At 37.8% G+C, this 15966-nt stretch overlaps 1 long non-coding RNA gene across 1 annotated transcript; it reads right to left on the bottom strand.

Annotated features, from left to right (window-relative positions):
* Positions 1–292: 292 nt before the first annotated feature.
* On the bottom strand, positions 293–14929 carry LOC310632672. The gene is made up of 4 exons (XR_014490898.1): positions 14429–14929; positions 8443–8550; positions 6894–7029; positions 293–2869 (listed from the first exon to the last, which is right to left on the bottom strand). It is a non-coding gene; the product is annotated as an uncharacterized lncRNA (long non-coding RNA).
* Positions 14930–15966: the final 1037 nt, after the last annotated feature.

The raw sequence follows: 15966 nt of genomic DNA, 5'->3' as shown, positions 1-15966 counted from the left end.
TCCAAGACAATCTGTTCTACAAGTCTGAAGGTTAGGAATTGTTCCCTAATGTTCAAAGGAAATGTACTTCCTCGTAATTTAAATTTGCTGTTCTTGTCCTGTCTTCTGGAACAACTGGGAGCAATTCTGTCCTTCCTTTACATGATGGTCCTTCATATATTGACAAACCCCACCCCCAAACCTCCTGCTGTATTTTCCATGTTAACTATACCAGAAGCCTTCAATTATTCCTCATAAGTTTATCTGGGGTTGTTTTTCCTAGACTTCAAATTATCTTTTTTTAATAGAAGTTTTATTGATTTTTTTAGTTTTACATCCAGGTATTTATGAAGTAATACGGTGGTTGGGTAGTTAAAAGTAAACAGTAGTAAATAACAAAGTCATTTGTAGATAGGTTAAGTTACATCAACAAGAATTCTCTCTCCAATTCCCTTAGTTATGACAGCATAGTCTAATTAATCAAATTAATACATTTCTAATTGTAACACAATCAGTTAGAACAATTTTCAATATATTTTCACATATACATATGTCCTGTTTTACCTAATTGGAATAAGATATTCCGAACTAGCCTATAATATATAAAAGAAAACTTAATTTTCGGGTAGCCCCCATTTCCCCCATTTCATTATATAGTAGTTATCCTGTCTAAAATACATATATTGTTCATTTCAGTGTATTCTTATGTTATACAAATTTATTCTATTTAACATCTTAATAGTTCACCAATTATTGAAAAAATATCTTTTGTTGTCTCCTTCCAAATTCTGTAATATAAGTCAATTCTAACAGCTAACTTTCCTTTCCTTTAAAGGTCTAAAAGTTAAGTATAAAATCAATATGTATCTTTTAAAGATTCCCCTTAGCCCATTAAGAAAAAAAATTAGCTCTGTCATTACAACAAATATATTCTCTTTATCATCTTAGTAGTTCATCAATTTTTAAAATAATATCTTTTATTATATCATTGCAAATTCTATAAGTTATATTCTGATAGCTAATCTATTTCATTCTATAGTAATTATCATGTCTGAAATACATACATATTCTATTTGTCATCCTTACAATTCATCTATAGTTAACAAAGTAGGTTTTATTGTTTGTAGCTAATTTTCATTCCCTTAAAAATCTAGATCGTAAATATAGACTCAGTTTATATCTTTTAACAGTTCTCTTTGGCCCATTGAGAGAAAAAAATAAGCTTTATTATTGCAAGTCCCAACACTTACAAGAGAAAAAGGAGAAAAGTTCATTTATTTTATTTATTTTTTTCTTAAACCTAATTTTAGCTTTCTTCTTGTGCCAGGCAGGCTTCCATATCATTGCCTTTAGCTTCTCAAATGTGTCTCCCTTTCTTCCTACACATGATGTTTGAATCCAGGGAGACCATCCAGTTATCAATTTTTCATAGAGAGTGACCACTTTGTAGTCATTAAATTTTCATTCCAGTAAATCCAATCTCCATGTTTGGCATAGTGCAGTTGTCATAATTTAGTTTGGTCTTCTTCTTCTTTCAAATCCATCTGGCTTAGGTAAGAGGTCATGTCTGATGTTGTAGTTATTGTTTGGTTGGTTGAAGTCTTGGTGTACTGTATTTGAAGGCCTTTGGCATCCTCCATCTTAGTATTGCTTTCTTCAGGTTCTGTTGCTTGTTGGATTGTAGGTTTTATAGTTGAAATCAATGTTTGGGCATCAAGGTTCTCAGTAGATTGTACTTGTTGTACTTTAAAGTCCCCTGTTTTGTTGTTAAATTCCTCATCCTCTGTTTGTTTTTGGATTGGCAGGTCATCAATTAAAGTAAGAGTCTCATTTGGTGAGTTTGTGATGTCAGATTTGTTTATGTTTTGTTTGTTTATGTTTTATTTGATTTCTATACCGCCCTTCTCCCTAGGGACTCAGGGCGGTTGTCTTTAAGTCTGGCTTTTATTTCTGCAGTCATTGGCAAAATTGTGTCAAGTATGAGTTTATAGTCAAGTGGTAGAATATATTCTTCCATTTCTTTAGTATTTTACAGATAGGCCTTTAGTGGAAGCTATTTTAATCAAAGTCAATAAATGTCCACTTCCAGTATTCCTAAAAGTTGTTTTCAGCACCAGGTGTTCCCAATTTTTATCTTTAAAGATAATGTCAAGGACAAATCTGTTAGAGCCAAATCTCAAAGTAAAAAAAAAAGTTTACTTGCTATACCAGGTTTCGCCACAAAATGTCCTTAATAGCATGTACAATCCTTTTGCAGACTAAGATAAGTCTTTTATCCAATTAATTCATTTTTAGTAGTAAATAGGGTAGTAGGTCCCTGTAAAAATAAGCAATAAAAACTTTTTAGTGGCCCCAAAATTTCAGAGGTACAAATAAGGTTGCTTAGTTATTTAGCTTAGTCATTTGATTTCTTTTGAGGCTTTAAGGTTGTAAATCCCCAAGTAAGCAATCGCTGATCTTTCAAGAAGTGGGGAAAAGATTTTCAAGAGAGTCCCACAGGAATGTAATTAGGGAAGTAAGAAAGGTAAGGTCTCACCCAAATCCTCCAGATTGCTTCATTGTGCTTGATAGTGATTTTGGCTTTCGGCAGAGAACGGCTTAGTGATTGGCCATTAACATAGCTGATCTCTTCTTCTTCAGGCCCGAGAAGTAACTTTGGATCAAATGGAGGGCTGCCACCCTTCCGCGATCGCAGAGAAAGCCTCCTCATGGTGGTTGCCGCTCCAGGGTGACTTTTAACCCTTTGCAGGGTCCTCCGAGGGAGAAAGACTGGACGGTGGGGGGAGAGCTTCTCCCGGAACGTCCGCCAGCACCGCACGTGCAAACCAGAACTTCCAATTATCTTAATTATTCTTCTTTGGACAATCCTTCTAATTTGTCACTATTCTTCCTAAAATGCAGTGTCCAGAATTGAAAACAATATTTTAGATGCCTTATCACTACAGAATAGAAAGGAAGAATAAAGATTAACTTAATTGGAAATTTATTCCCAATCAGTCAATTTGACCTATCATCTGACTGCTGTAAAAAAAAAGCAGTTAACAAGTAATCCCCAAAACAATCTAAATGTCAAAGCCCTCTCTTAATGCAGATGGGCTATCACTTTGCCCCAGAATATTTTAAGTGCAGGGGCTATTAGGTGACCTCCATTGGACTAGAAAAATTTCAGAATTGTGCCCACTGTGCATTTTCCGTACAAGAGACTTAGGGAAGGTAATGCCTAAAGCCTGAAATTAGGTTTCTTTGTCATTGCACATCAGGGAACATATGCATCTGTCATTTGGGCATGGTTGCATAGGTATTCCATTTATGTTTCTCCCAATGTTAACCTTCTGGCTAGGGGCGCTGAAATAGCAAAGCACAGAACAGGAAGTCAATCAACCAATCAGCATGCAGGATGCACACTTCCACACAACAGGCAGCTGGGATTCAGGAGGTGTGTGCATTGGCCTAGCACAGTTGTGGCCAACTCTAAATCAAGCTTAAGTGGCATTGCTCTATTTGTTGGGCACTGATTGTTCATCTGTGTTTACTGCTACTTCTACCAAAAAAGACCACCTTTGTTTTAGCATAAGTTATTCTCATTTTTTCTCTTTCACAATAACCAGCTAATCTGGCTAATAATCTTATATTTTTATTTTTATTTTTTTGGCGGGGGGGACCTGGGGCAGCGTGGTGGCTCAGCAGTTAAGATGCTGGGCTTGTCAGCTGAAAAGTCAGCAGCTCAGGTTCAAGACCCAAGTGCCACATGATGGGGTAAGCTCCCATTACTTGCCCCAGCTCCTGTCAACTTAGCAGTTGGAAAGCATGCAAGTAGATAAATGTAAGTAGATAAACAGGTACCACTTTGATGGGAAGGTAACAGCACTCCATGACATCATGCTGGCCACATGACCATGCAAATGTCTTCAGACTGCTGGCTCAGTGGCCTTGAAACAGAGATAAGCACCACCTCCTATAGTCGGCAATGACTAGCAGAATAAAATCCTTAGGGACTCCTTTACCTTTTTTAACTTCTTTTGATGCAGCCCATAATTCCATTTACTTTTATTTGCAGCTGCACCCCTCTGTTCTCTCCTATTTAGCTCATTATCAAGATACCCAAATCGTTTTTGCATGTTTTGCTGTTCAGGTTGATCCTCCAATTCTTTACTTTGATGATTCCAATAAAAGACTTTGCATGGGTCTTGAAATGCATCTTACCGGTTTCTACTCATTTTTCCAGCTTGTTAAAATACTCCTAAATCTTGGTAGTCTCCTAAGTTATATTGCTTTCCTCCTTTCTTTCTGTCATCTATAAATTGGACAGAATCTGTATTTTCTAACCCCTCAGTCAAGCTATATATCGGGGTTTCCCGATACTCCCATGTAACACCTCTACTCCGCGAGCTGCATTGGCTCCCGGTTGCCCTCCGGGTGAGATTCAAGGTGCTGGTGATGACCTATAAAGCCCTAAATGGCTTGGGTCCGGGATATCTGAGGGAACACCTCAGGGAGGGTCTTCTCAAGGTGCCACCGGTAAGAGATTGCCGGCGGATGACACCCAGGGATAGGGCCTTCTCAGTGGGTGCGCCTGCCCTTTGGAACCAGCTGCCCATGGAGCTGAGGACTGCCCCCGACCTCCGTTCATTCCGCCGGGACCTGAAGACCTGGCTCTTCGAGCTCTCTGGCACAGGCTGAGAATTTTAATTTTAATTTTAACTGGGGTTTTATTTGTTCAGGGACGGATATAATTTTTAAAAATTGTTTTTAACTTTTGTATTTTTGTTTTTAATCACCCTGTAAACCGCCCTGAGTCCTTCGGGAAAGGACGGTATATAAATGTAATAAAATAAATAAAATAAATAAAATAATATATAAATACTGTGTATATGTATATGTATACGTATACATATACCAAAAGACCCATTAGGTCTTATTTTGGGGGGGGGATATCTTATTTTGTAGCCACCCACCTGCTCCCTCCCACCATCTGCTTGCCCGCAGCCACAACGGCTTACAGGGCTTCCCTTTTAAATATCCTGTAAACCGCCCTGAGTCCTTCGGGAAAGGGTGGTATATAAATCTAAATAATAAATAAATAATAAATAATAAGGCAGATGCCACTTTTCTCCCAGAGGGAGAACTGAGAGAGACTGGAAGCGTCATCTAATTGCAAAGTGGGCGCTTTGAAAGGGAGCAATGCGAGGGTTGCTCAATTATCTTTTTCCATTATTTTCCCAACTCCATCCAGTTGCTAAACAAGGCAGTTGCCAGACAAGGACTGCCAGTACTACAATCACATAGGAGACTTTGCTGAATGTTTTGATTAAGTCAAGATAATTACCACGTTCCTCTGATTAAAAAATGATGCTCAGGTTGATTTGGAATGAATACATTACACAGATAGTCCTCAACATACGACTACAATTGAGCCCAACATTTTTTGTTGCTAAGTGAAACACTTGTTAAGTGAGTTTTGCTCCATTTTATGACCTTACTTGCCACAGTGGTTAAGTGAATCACTGCAGTTGTTAAATTATTAACATGGTTGTTAAGTGAATCTAACTTCCCCACTGACTTTGCTTATCAGAAGGTCACAAAAAATGATCATGTAATCCTGGTATTCTGCAACTGTCATGAATGTGAATCAGTTGCCAAGCATCTGAATTTTGATCACACGACAATAGGGATGTTGGAATGGTCATAAGTGTGAAAAATGGTCATAAGTCACTTTTTTGGTGCCATTGTAACCTTGAACAGTCACTAAAGAAACTGTTGTAAGTTGAGAACTACCTATACATTGTGGAATTGCATTGATTGGATGGTTTAGGTATTCTTTTACTGCTTTACCTAAGTACACTTTATTCTTATTGGTCTCAATAAGTACATAGCATACACATTATTTATATATATACATATTTTACATTTATGCATATTCATAAATATGAATATTTATCCCAGTGGTGGGATTTAGCCGGTTCGCACCACTTCGGCAGAACCAGTAGCTAATTTTTTTGTTGCCCACACCCAGAACGGACTTCAGGAAGTGGCATCCACACACAGAGAACCAGTTGTTCACATATTTGAATTACCCCACTGCTTATATCTTATATTTGGATTTATATGGTTTGGAGTAGGTGTATATCTAATGCATTATCATACTACTAGAATCAGTTTTTCCATGGACAGTAGGGTAAAGGAGCTTGAAATAGTTAAGACTTGAAAAGATTATATAAAAACCTACAAAGCTGCTTCCAGAATATACTAAATTTTGCTGATAGATCAACAGTTTGACTCACTATTAAGAAGCTTTGGGCATAACATTATCCACACTCTTACGTTAGCATTAATTTAGGAGGATGATAGCAGCAGATTAAGTATTTTTTTTAAAAAAAATCTTTCTATGCCACATGCTATCAGTATGTTTAAAGCCAAGTTCTAAACCAAATGAATCATCCAGGGTACAACTCCAGTATTAATTGGACTTAGACTAATCAGTCTCCATGTCTTTTCTGAGAAATAAAACAAGCTCTTTGTGTCTCCCTCAAAATGAAAAATGTATAGCTCAGTTTTAATGACATTTTAAACATTTCCACTTAAGAAAAGATGAAGTATTAATTTAGTATGTAGCTGTCTCTGCAAAAGCAAAAACACGGCCAACAAATCATGATTTAGAAAAGCAATCTCTTTTGTGCTTCTGTAGCTGTCGATTGGCAAAGAAATAGGAAACACCAGGAGAGCATTTTGTGTAAGCAGCTGAACAATTTTTAGCATTCTGCATTTTTACTGATTCCATTGTAATAGGCCAAGTTAACCTCAACTAGCCATTGTAATTTCTTAGGTGATAAAATCCTGGATGACCCTTTTGGCAGCTGATACTACTTATACATTTTGGAAGCATCTTGAGGGCTGCAAAGGAATGAGGCTGGTACCAATAAAAGAGAATAATTTTAGCTCAGGGTTGAAATGAGGAGTCCTTGGTGCTCTTGGAGCTTGGTTGTTTTCCTGCAGACATTTCATTACCCAGACTAGGTAACATCTTCAGTACTATGAGGCTGGGTTATTTTCCTGGATTTGGGAAAGGAGTGTTTGGAATTTTATTAACAAAACAAAGAAAAAACATCACCTGTTGTCTAATGATAAGACTAAGCAACTGGTCATAACCAGCCACTCTGGTTTCTAAATAGGGACATACATTGTTGCCCGCCTCAAAATATTATTCAGTCAATTCTTATACAATTCTTCTTGCGGTGGTTAGTATGCAGTACTGCATCCAAACTCTGCCCACTGCCAGGAGTTTCATCCTGACTGGCTCAAGGTGGACTCAAACTTCCATCCTTCTGAGATTGATAAAATGAGGGCCCAAACTGTTGGGAGCAACAGGCTGATTCTGTAAAACCCTTAGAGAGGGCTGTAAAGCACTATGAAGTGGTATATAAGTCTAAGTGCTATTGCTATTGCTACATTTGAGATATGGTTAGAGATGTGTACAGTAAGGTTAATCCAAAGAATATAAAAACATGAAAATTTATAGTAATAAGATTAATTAATAATTCTGCATCTTTTGTTGCTGCCTACATGATAGTGGACCTGACAGCCAGTTCTTCCTTGCTTGATAGAGAAAATTATCTGCATTTCAATCCATGCCACCTGCTCAAATCCAAAGGTGCTCTGGGACTTGCTATGCCTAAGCTACTGACAAAAATGCACAGAAACGAGGAGAGGCAGGGCTTAAGTGCAAAATGTTGTTGTTTACTTTGCGTCAACTTGGCAAGAATATCTGCAGGATGAGACAGGGGTTTCTGCTCCATTCATTTTTCAATCTCACATCTTTTAATTGGATCAGTGCAAGTAGTCCCTGACCCCGAGCACAACTGAGTCCAAAATTTACATTGCTCAGTAAGACAGTTGTTAAGTTGCCCCATTTTACAACCTGTCTTGCCCCAATTGTTAAAGTGAATGACTGCAGTTGTTAAGTTAGTAACAAGGTTTTCAAGTGAATCTGGCTTCCCCATTGACTTTGCTCATCAGAAGGTCGCAAAAGGTGATCACATGACCCTGGGACACTGTGACCGTCATAAATACAGGTCAATTGCCATGGGTCTTAATATTGGTCACGTGATCATGGGGATGTTGCAACGGTCATATGAAAAATGGCCATAAATCACTTTTTTCAGTGCCATTGTAACTTTAAACAGTCACTAACAAATGGTTGTAAGTCAAGGACTACCTGAAGGAAAAGGGGGTTATAAAATTGTACTTGGTTTTTTGTCTGAGCTTCATTAAGGTGTGCTAAATCTTAAACCTTAAACCACCAGGCAGCATATGCCGTTTTAAGGATGAAATATCACAGAGTACAGCTCTCATATAAGAACAAGCTTTTTTTAAAAAAAGAAATCCACCCTGCAGCAAAATATCTGAAGTAATTTACTATGTCTCCTATGGTGTGATACAGAAGATTGGGCCCCAAGTGAGATGTACCAGTTTTGCCATAGATATAATTCTCTTGAATTTCTTCTTTTCTTTATTTCTTTCCAACGTGTATAGAGACTTCAGACATGGATGAAAAACCATTCCAATGTATTAAACCTGTCAAAGAAAAGAATACCAAGAGTTCAAGGTTCAAGGAAAGGAAACATCTGAATGTATCGATAGTAGAAATCAGCCCTGAAGGAAATATCTGTGGTATCATATAGGGTCAGTAAAAATAATAATGTTTTCCCATCTCAGAACACTGGAATGTTACCTCATTAAGAAATTTTTTGGCATAAGTGAAAAACATAAACAAAAAACTGATATACCTGGTATTGGTAAGAAATGTAATATTATTCCTCCATGAAACAATGATAATTGTCAGGAAGGAAGGAAGGAAGGAAGGAAGGAAGGAAGGAAGGAAGGAAGGAAGGAAGGAAGGAAGGAAGGGGAAGGGAAGGGAAGGGAAGGGAAGGGAAGGGAAGGGAAGGGAGGAAGGAAGGAAGGAAGGAAGGGAGGGAGGGAGGGAGGGAGGGAGGGAAGGGAAGGGAGGAAGGGAGGAAGGAAGGAAGGAAGGAAGGAAGGAAGGAAGGAAGGAAGGAAGGAAAGAAAGAAGGAAGTCTAAAAGCATCATACATTAAATAACCTAGCAAATTTGTTTTCATATAAGCTTTATGGTTTTCCATCACTTTTATCAGATTCATGGAGTAAAGTCCTGAAGAAAAAAGTTATAAATGCACAGTTCATGTTGGCCTTGGAAAAAAGAAAGCTGAGACAGGAAGAAGAATTGAGGGGAAGCGGCCAAATTTCTGAAAAGGCTGAAGCTGGAGATGTTCAAGTTCTTAGCATGCTAATTGTTAAGTGGTGGGCTCTTGGGTGCAGGAATGACGACACGAGGCTGAGTACAGGATAACTCATACTTTATTCTTGCTAGAACTGTACTGAAACTTGGGCTGCAACCAGCCACAATATACTGTATAGTCTAGCCCAGGGGTCGGCAACCTCGGCTCTTTTATGACTCGTGGACTTCAACTGCCAGAATTCCTGAGCCAGCATAGCTGGCTCAGCATAGCTGGCTCAGGAATTCTGGGAGTTGAAGTCCACGAGTCATAAAAGAGCCGAGGTTGCCGACCCCTGGTCTAGCCCCTAGGCAGCAGCCAATAGGTTTGAACCCACTCTTGCCGCCTAGGGCTAGCCAATTGCAGGACCGGAGACAGCTAGTCTGGGTTGCTGGAGAGCTGTTAGCTGCTCCAGCAACGCATGTGGTGTATCACCACAAGCCCAGTACATAACACTAATCATGAATAATAGTGAGAATAAAAGAATCCTCTTTCAAGAGGAGTGTCTCTTTTCAGTGAGAGCTACCAAGAGTCTTTTTTTTTATTGAAAAGTTTTAAAATACAGTTTTCCTTTAAAAAACCCCCCTTCCCCCTCCCCCCTCCCCCCTACCTCCCCTCCTCCCCCCCTCCCTCCTCCCCCCCTACCTCCCCCCCTCCCCCCCGACTTCCCAGAGCTAAATACAAGGTATATATAAAAAGCAATCATAAACAATCATATACTAACAACTATAAATACTAAAATCCATCACTCTCTAATTTATATAGGATAAAACAAACCTTAGCAATATTAAATATATATAAAAAACTAAAAGAGAAAAAGAGAAAGAAAAAAAAAGAAAACGAAAGAAGACTTATTCGAATGCTACATAAAATTTCTTAACCCTATACTTGTTCTGGATAAACTCAATCCATTTTCTCCATTCCATAATATAGCGTTCTTGCGAGTGGTCTTTCAAATAAGCCGAAATCTTCGCCATCTCAGCCAGGTCGGAAACCTTTAAAGTCCATTCTTCTATAGTCGGCAGTTCCTCTTTCTTCCAATACTGGCCTATCAAAAGTCTCGCTGCCGTAATTAAATTCAACATCAACTTAGTGTCCACAACTGTAGCGTCTACAATTATTCCCAACAAGAAAAGCTGCGGACAAAACTTTATCCTCTGTTTAAAAATCTTCTGCATATTCCACCAAACTTTTATCCAAAAGGCTTTAACCTTCTTACATGTCCACCATATGTGAAAATAAGTTGCATCTTCATCACCACACCTCCAACATTTAGGCTGATACTTCGGATACATACTTGCAAGCTTTTTAGGATCTAAATGCCATCTATAAAACATTTTATAAAAGTTCTCTCTTAAATTTTGAGCTTGAGTAAATTTTACGTTCCTGACCCAAATCTTTTCCCAAGTATCCATTGTAATAACTTCCTGAATATTTTGGGCCCATTTTATCATACAATCCTTAACAAGCTCTGTTTCTGAATCGATCTCTATCAATGCAAGATATATCCGTTTGATATGTGCTGGTCCCTGATTTCTAATTTGCTTTATCAAATTTTCATCAGTCATTGCAAATCCATTTTTCTGGTCCTCTTTCCACCTGGCCCGTAACTGAGTATATTGAAACCAGTTTTGAACAACCTTCTCTTCTCGCAAGAGGCTATATGATTTCAAACACCAAGCATTTCTTTCCAAACTAAGAATCTCCTTGTAGGTAGTCACATCATGTTTGAAGCCAGCATGTATATTTTCTATTGCGTGTTTTGGAATTGCCCACAATGGTATCCTACAACTTAACTTATGTCTATACTTCTTCCAAACTCTCAACAATGCCTGTCTTAAAATATGCAGCCTAAACACGTTGTCTACCTTCTTATCATACAACAAATATGCATGCCAGCCAAACAACAAATCATGGCCCTCAAGATTTAATAACCTCGATTGCGTCAAATTAATCCAATCACTTATTCCTACTAATGCAGCAGCTTCATAATATAATTTGAAATTAGGCAATTTAAGGCCACCTCTCTCACGAGTATCCTGCATAATCTTAAGTTTAACTCGTGGCTTTTTCCCTGCCCAAACAAATTTATTGATACCACGCTGCCATTCCTCCAAATTAGAATCTTTCTTAAGAATCGGTATCATTTGAAATAAGAATAAAAATTTGGGCAGGACATTCATTTTCACTGCTGCAATCCGTCCCAACAAAGACAATTGCAATTTTTCCCAACTCTCCAATTCTTTTTGAATTTTCCCCCATAATTTTTCATAATTATTTTTATATAGCTTTGTATTAGAGGGCGACAAAATCACCCCCAAATATTTAACCCTTTTAACAATCTCAAATCCGGTTAATCCTTCTAAGAGGGCCTTCTGTGAAGCTGTCATATTTCTAGCCAGAATTTTAGTTTTCTGTGTATTTACTTTAAATCCAGAAACCTTACCATATTGTGTTATTATCTCCATCAGGTCCACAACAGAGTTCTCTGGCTGGGTCACTGTAACAACCAGATCATCTGCAAATGCTCTCAATCTATAGTCCTGATCTCCAACTTGTATCCCCTTAATTTTTTGCGAATTCCGAATCTTAACCAATAATATCTCTAACGTTAACACAAATAACAAGGGCGATAGCGGACACCCTTGCCTTGTGCCCTTCTCAATATTACATGCTGCTGTCAAGCTATTGTTAACTATAATTCGGGCAGTTTGTTTTTGATATAATGCCCTAATCGGTTGTAAAATTTTTTCCCCAAAATCCATTTTGTCTAAAACTTTCAACAAAAATTGCCAATTCAATTGATCAAAGGCCTTTTCAGCATCTAAAAAGATTAGCGCTGCAGAGATCTGGTTGTGCCTTTCCAAAAACTCTAACACATCAACTATATGTCTCACATTATTTTTCATCTGCCTACCACAAATAAACCCCGTTTGATCCCCATGAATCACCTGTTGCAGAACCCTCATCAATCTATTAGCCAAAACCTTAGCAAATATCTTATAATCTGTATTTAAAAGCGATATCGGTCTGTAATTTTTAACTAGAGTAGCATCCTGGTCTTCCTTCGGAATCAAAGAAATAAAAGCTGTTCTCCAAGACGGTGGCACCTTTCCCCCCCTCTGGATTGCCTGGAACAATTCCTTTAACGGTTTTATCATCTCTAACTTTAAATTTTTATAATAGGCCGCAGTCAAGCCATCCGTGCCTGGTGCTTTATCCATCTTCAGTTCCTTAATTGCTGTAAAAATTTCTTCTTCTGAAATCAGTTGGTTAATCCCCTCTTTTTGTACTTGCGTAAGAACCGGGATGCTAGCATTCTCCAGATATATATCAATATCTTTTACATTAATTTCCTCTTTGGTATATAATTTCGAATAAAAATCCACAAAAGCATCCTTAATAAAATTCTGTTGAAACACAACCCTTCCTTTATACTCAATCTTATCTATATTAGAGGCCCTTTGTTTTTTCCTCAGTCTGTAAGCTAACCATCTGCCTGGTTTATTAGCGTTGCAAAAAGTATTATGCCTGGCAAACCGCAGATTGGTCGCCACTTGATCAGCCATTAATTTATCAAATTGTCCTCTTAGCAGTCTAATAGCCTCCTTAATCTTCACATCCTCTGTGTTCAAAATCAAAGCCTTTTCTTTTTCCTTTATTTCATTCTCCAGTTCTTTCCTTCTAGTTTCCACTGCACGTCTATGTCTATTATTCATGTATATCAACACCCCTCTCATATAGGCCTTGCTAGCATCCCAAACCATATCCATAGAGGTACCCTTATTCATATTAATCTCAAAGAAATCCTTCATCCGCTGTTTACATTCTTCCACATTTCTCTGATTTCTAAACAAATTCTCATTTACGCGCCACGAGCGCCTATCTCTTTTCTCCTTATCAATCTCCAACCAAACTGGACTGTGGTCAGAGATAGTTCTTGGACAAATCTTCACCTTTTTAGTTCTCAAAAAAAAATCATTAGTCAACAAAATAAAATCAATCCTCGAAAAAGATTTATGTCTGTCAGAGTAAAAAGTATAATCCTTCTCCCGCAAGTGTCTCTCACGCCAAATATCTCGCAATTCCAGGTCTTCCTTCATTTCAAAAAAAGATTTAGGCAGTCTAGCATGGCTTGGAGTGCTCTTAAAAGCTCCAGCCTTATCCAACTGCACATCCAAAACACCATTCCAATCCCCCATAAAAATAAAAGATTTATAATCCAACTGGGTAAGCTTTGTGTGAAGTAAGCTAAAAAAGTCAGTTCGTTGTTGGTTAGGTGCATATAATCCAACTAAAAGCGTCTTTTTACCTTCTAACAACAGCTCAATCATAACATATCTTCCATTCTTATCTGCTTCAATTAAGTCTGCTGTTAAGGCACTTTTAACATAAACAACCACTCCATTTTTCTTATTCTCTGCAGAAGCAACAAATTGCGTACCCAGTCCCGAGTTCATTAAATACTTTTGATCCAAAACTCTAATATGCGTTTCTTGCAGACATATAACATCTATCTTAAATTGTTTTAAATATTGAAAAACTTTCTTCCTACCAAGAGTCTTATATTTCCTCAAAGGGCAGTAAATTCATTACTGGGACTTTTATTATCCCAAGAGAGGCACATGCTTATACAATCAGTTGTTTAGGAGAAGAAAGGAAATAATGAAGGAAAGTTAAAACACAGATTTTAAAAGCTAGAATTTTTACATTGTGACAAGAAGCTATACTCTTTAAATTCAAGAGAGAAAAAAAAACCTTTTCCCATATAAATAGTCATTCCAAACCAATTATTATATGTATATGCTTCCTCTATACTAATTTTGTTGCCTTTTCTGTATTAAATGTGTGTTCCTGGAGGAGGAGGAGGGAAGGAAGGAAGGAAGGAAGGAAGGAAGGAAGGAAGGAAGGAAGGAAGGAAGGAAGGAAGGAAGGAAGGAAGGAAAGAAAGAAAGAAAGAAAGAAAGAAAGAAAGAAAGAAAGAAAGAAAGAAAGAAAGAAAGAAAGAAAGAAAGAAAGAAAGAAAAATTCCATATCTCATTGGAATTCATACTTGTTTGAGGAGGTGGACAAATTCAATCTCTCCTTTTCCACCACAATAATTTGAGCAGATTTTTCTTACCTTTAAAAAGACTCTGACAAATTCTCCTCCTTACCTTCTGACAGTGTTTGGACTAGTGATTCCATTTTGCCATAATGAAATCTCCAAGGGTTTTGGGCCTTCAGAATTTTTCCATACCGGAACAGGCCAAAAGAATTTTTTTCTTAGCTGAATCTTCAGAAATTGCCTACTTAAGCAACTGCAGTTCAGTATATCAGGTTTTAAAGAGAGGCAGGCTGGCATAAACTTTCAGAAGCTCCATATTGTTTCAGTAAATTGTAGTTGTGCCAGATCCTAAGGGGTTTTATATCTCTGCCATAAACACTATGGATTAAAAAGAGAGAGAGAGAGGAAACATTTCCTGAAGCGTTTGTCCTTCCCTTTTTCTTCCCACTTTACAGTTCATTGCGGACCTTCTCAAAGCTGATTTGTCCTGATGCAGTCATTGCTTCTTCCCTTCTCTTTTACTAGATGAATTTCAGCAAGTTTGTTTTAGCAATTATACTCAGAAGATAAAGGCACAAGTTAAGGTCTTGAAAATGCCTTTGGAAAGCTGCAAGAACATACACTGCTCTGACAGAAAACTGCAGTATAATAAATAATACTTATCATCAAAACACAGACCTCTAAACAGCCAGCCAGCTTTCTACATGTGGTAATGTGATCAGACAGAGACAACTGAAGGGAGGAAGCTGTTTTTGCTGAAGGAAGACTTTTGTAACAACATTGCGCTTTTCGATAAAACATTCTTTGCAGATGAATAGGCTTTGATACTGCTGAAGGGACTTTCTTGCATCAGGGTTTCACAATTAATGCAGAATTAGGTCTTGGGCAAAGTAGAAGCAAAAGCAGAAGAGCAGTTCAAAGGAAATGGGGGAGGGAGTTGGCCAATATATTTACCATAACGAGTGGGTCATTACATGGCACTGAAAGTTGGATGTCTCAGGGGAACTGATGGGACCAGATAATTCTGGGAGAAAAATGTGCTTTATCATTTCCACTGGCAATAGAAAATAACAGAACAGCAGCACCAAATGTGTGCCTTCCAGATGTGTTTGGATTACAGCAACCAAGAGACTTAGCCATCAAGGCCAGTGACAATATCTGATTCCTCTTCCTTCCAGCTGTATCCATTCAAGCTGCTCCAGATAAGATTACAGTACAATATTAAAAATGTATCACAAGTGGTCCTTAAAAGAACCTTATAATCTTGAGTGCCATCTACTGGTCGTAAGATAGAATATCAGTCCTAGAAGGAAGCAAACAAGGTGGCCGTATATTTTTGTTCTCTGTTTTTCCAATCCCTTTTTCCTTATCTGGATATGTCTTTTTTAATATTATAATCTTCAGAATAGAGCCTTGACTTTCTTTTTTAAGAAAAATGATATGTACTATTAGTAAGTCGAAGGTCTTTCCAGCTAAGAGGTGGCTATAAATGGTTTAAACGAACATACAACAGGGCCACAATCATGTATGAACCCAAGAGAGAAGAGAAAAAAAATACATATCAAACTCTGAGGAAGAGGAAGACTAGAGAAAGAATTCCTAATCATTCAAACACTACCCCCATGACCATTCTGTTTCTTGCACAGC

Source organism: Vipera ursinii (assembly GCF_947247035.1).
Source record: "Vipera ursinii genome assembly, chromosome: 1".
NCBI classification, from domain to species: Eukaryota; Metazoa; Chordata; class Lepidosauria; order Squamata; family Viperidae; genus Vipera; species Vipera ursinii.
Note: the sequence above shows the minus strand (reverse complement) of the source record. Positions and strands in the feature narration are given on the sequence as shown.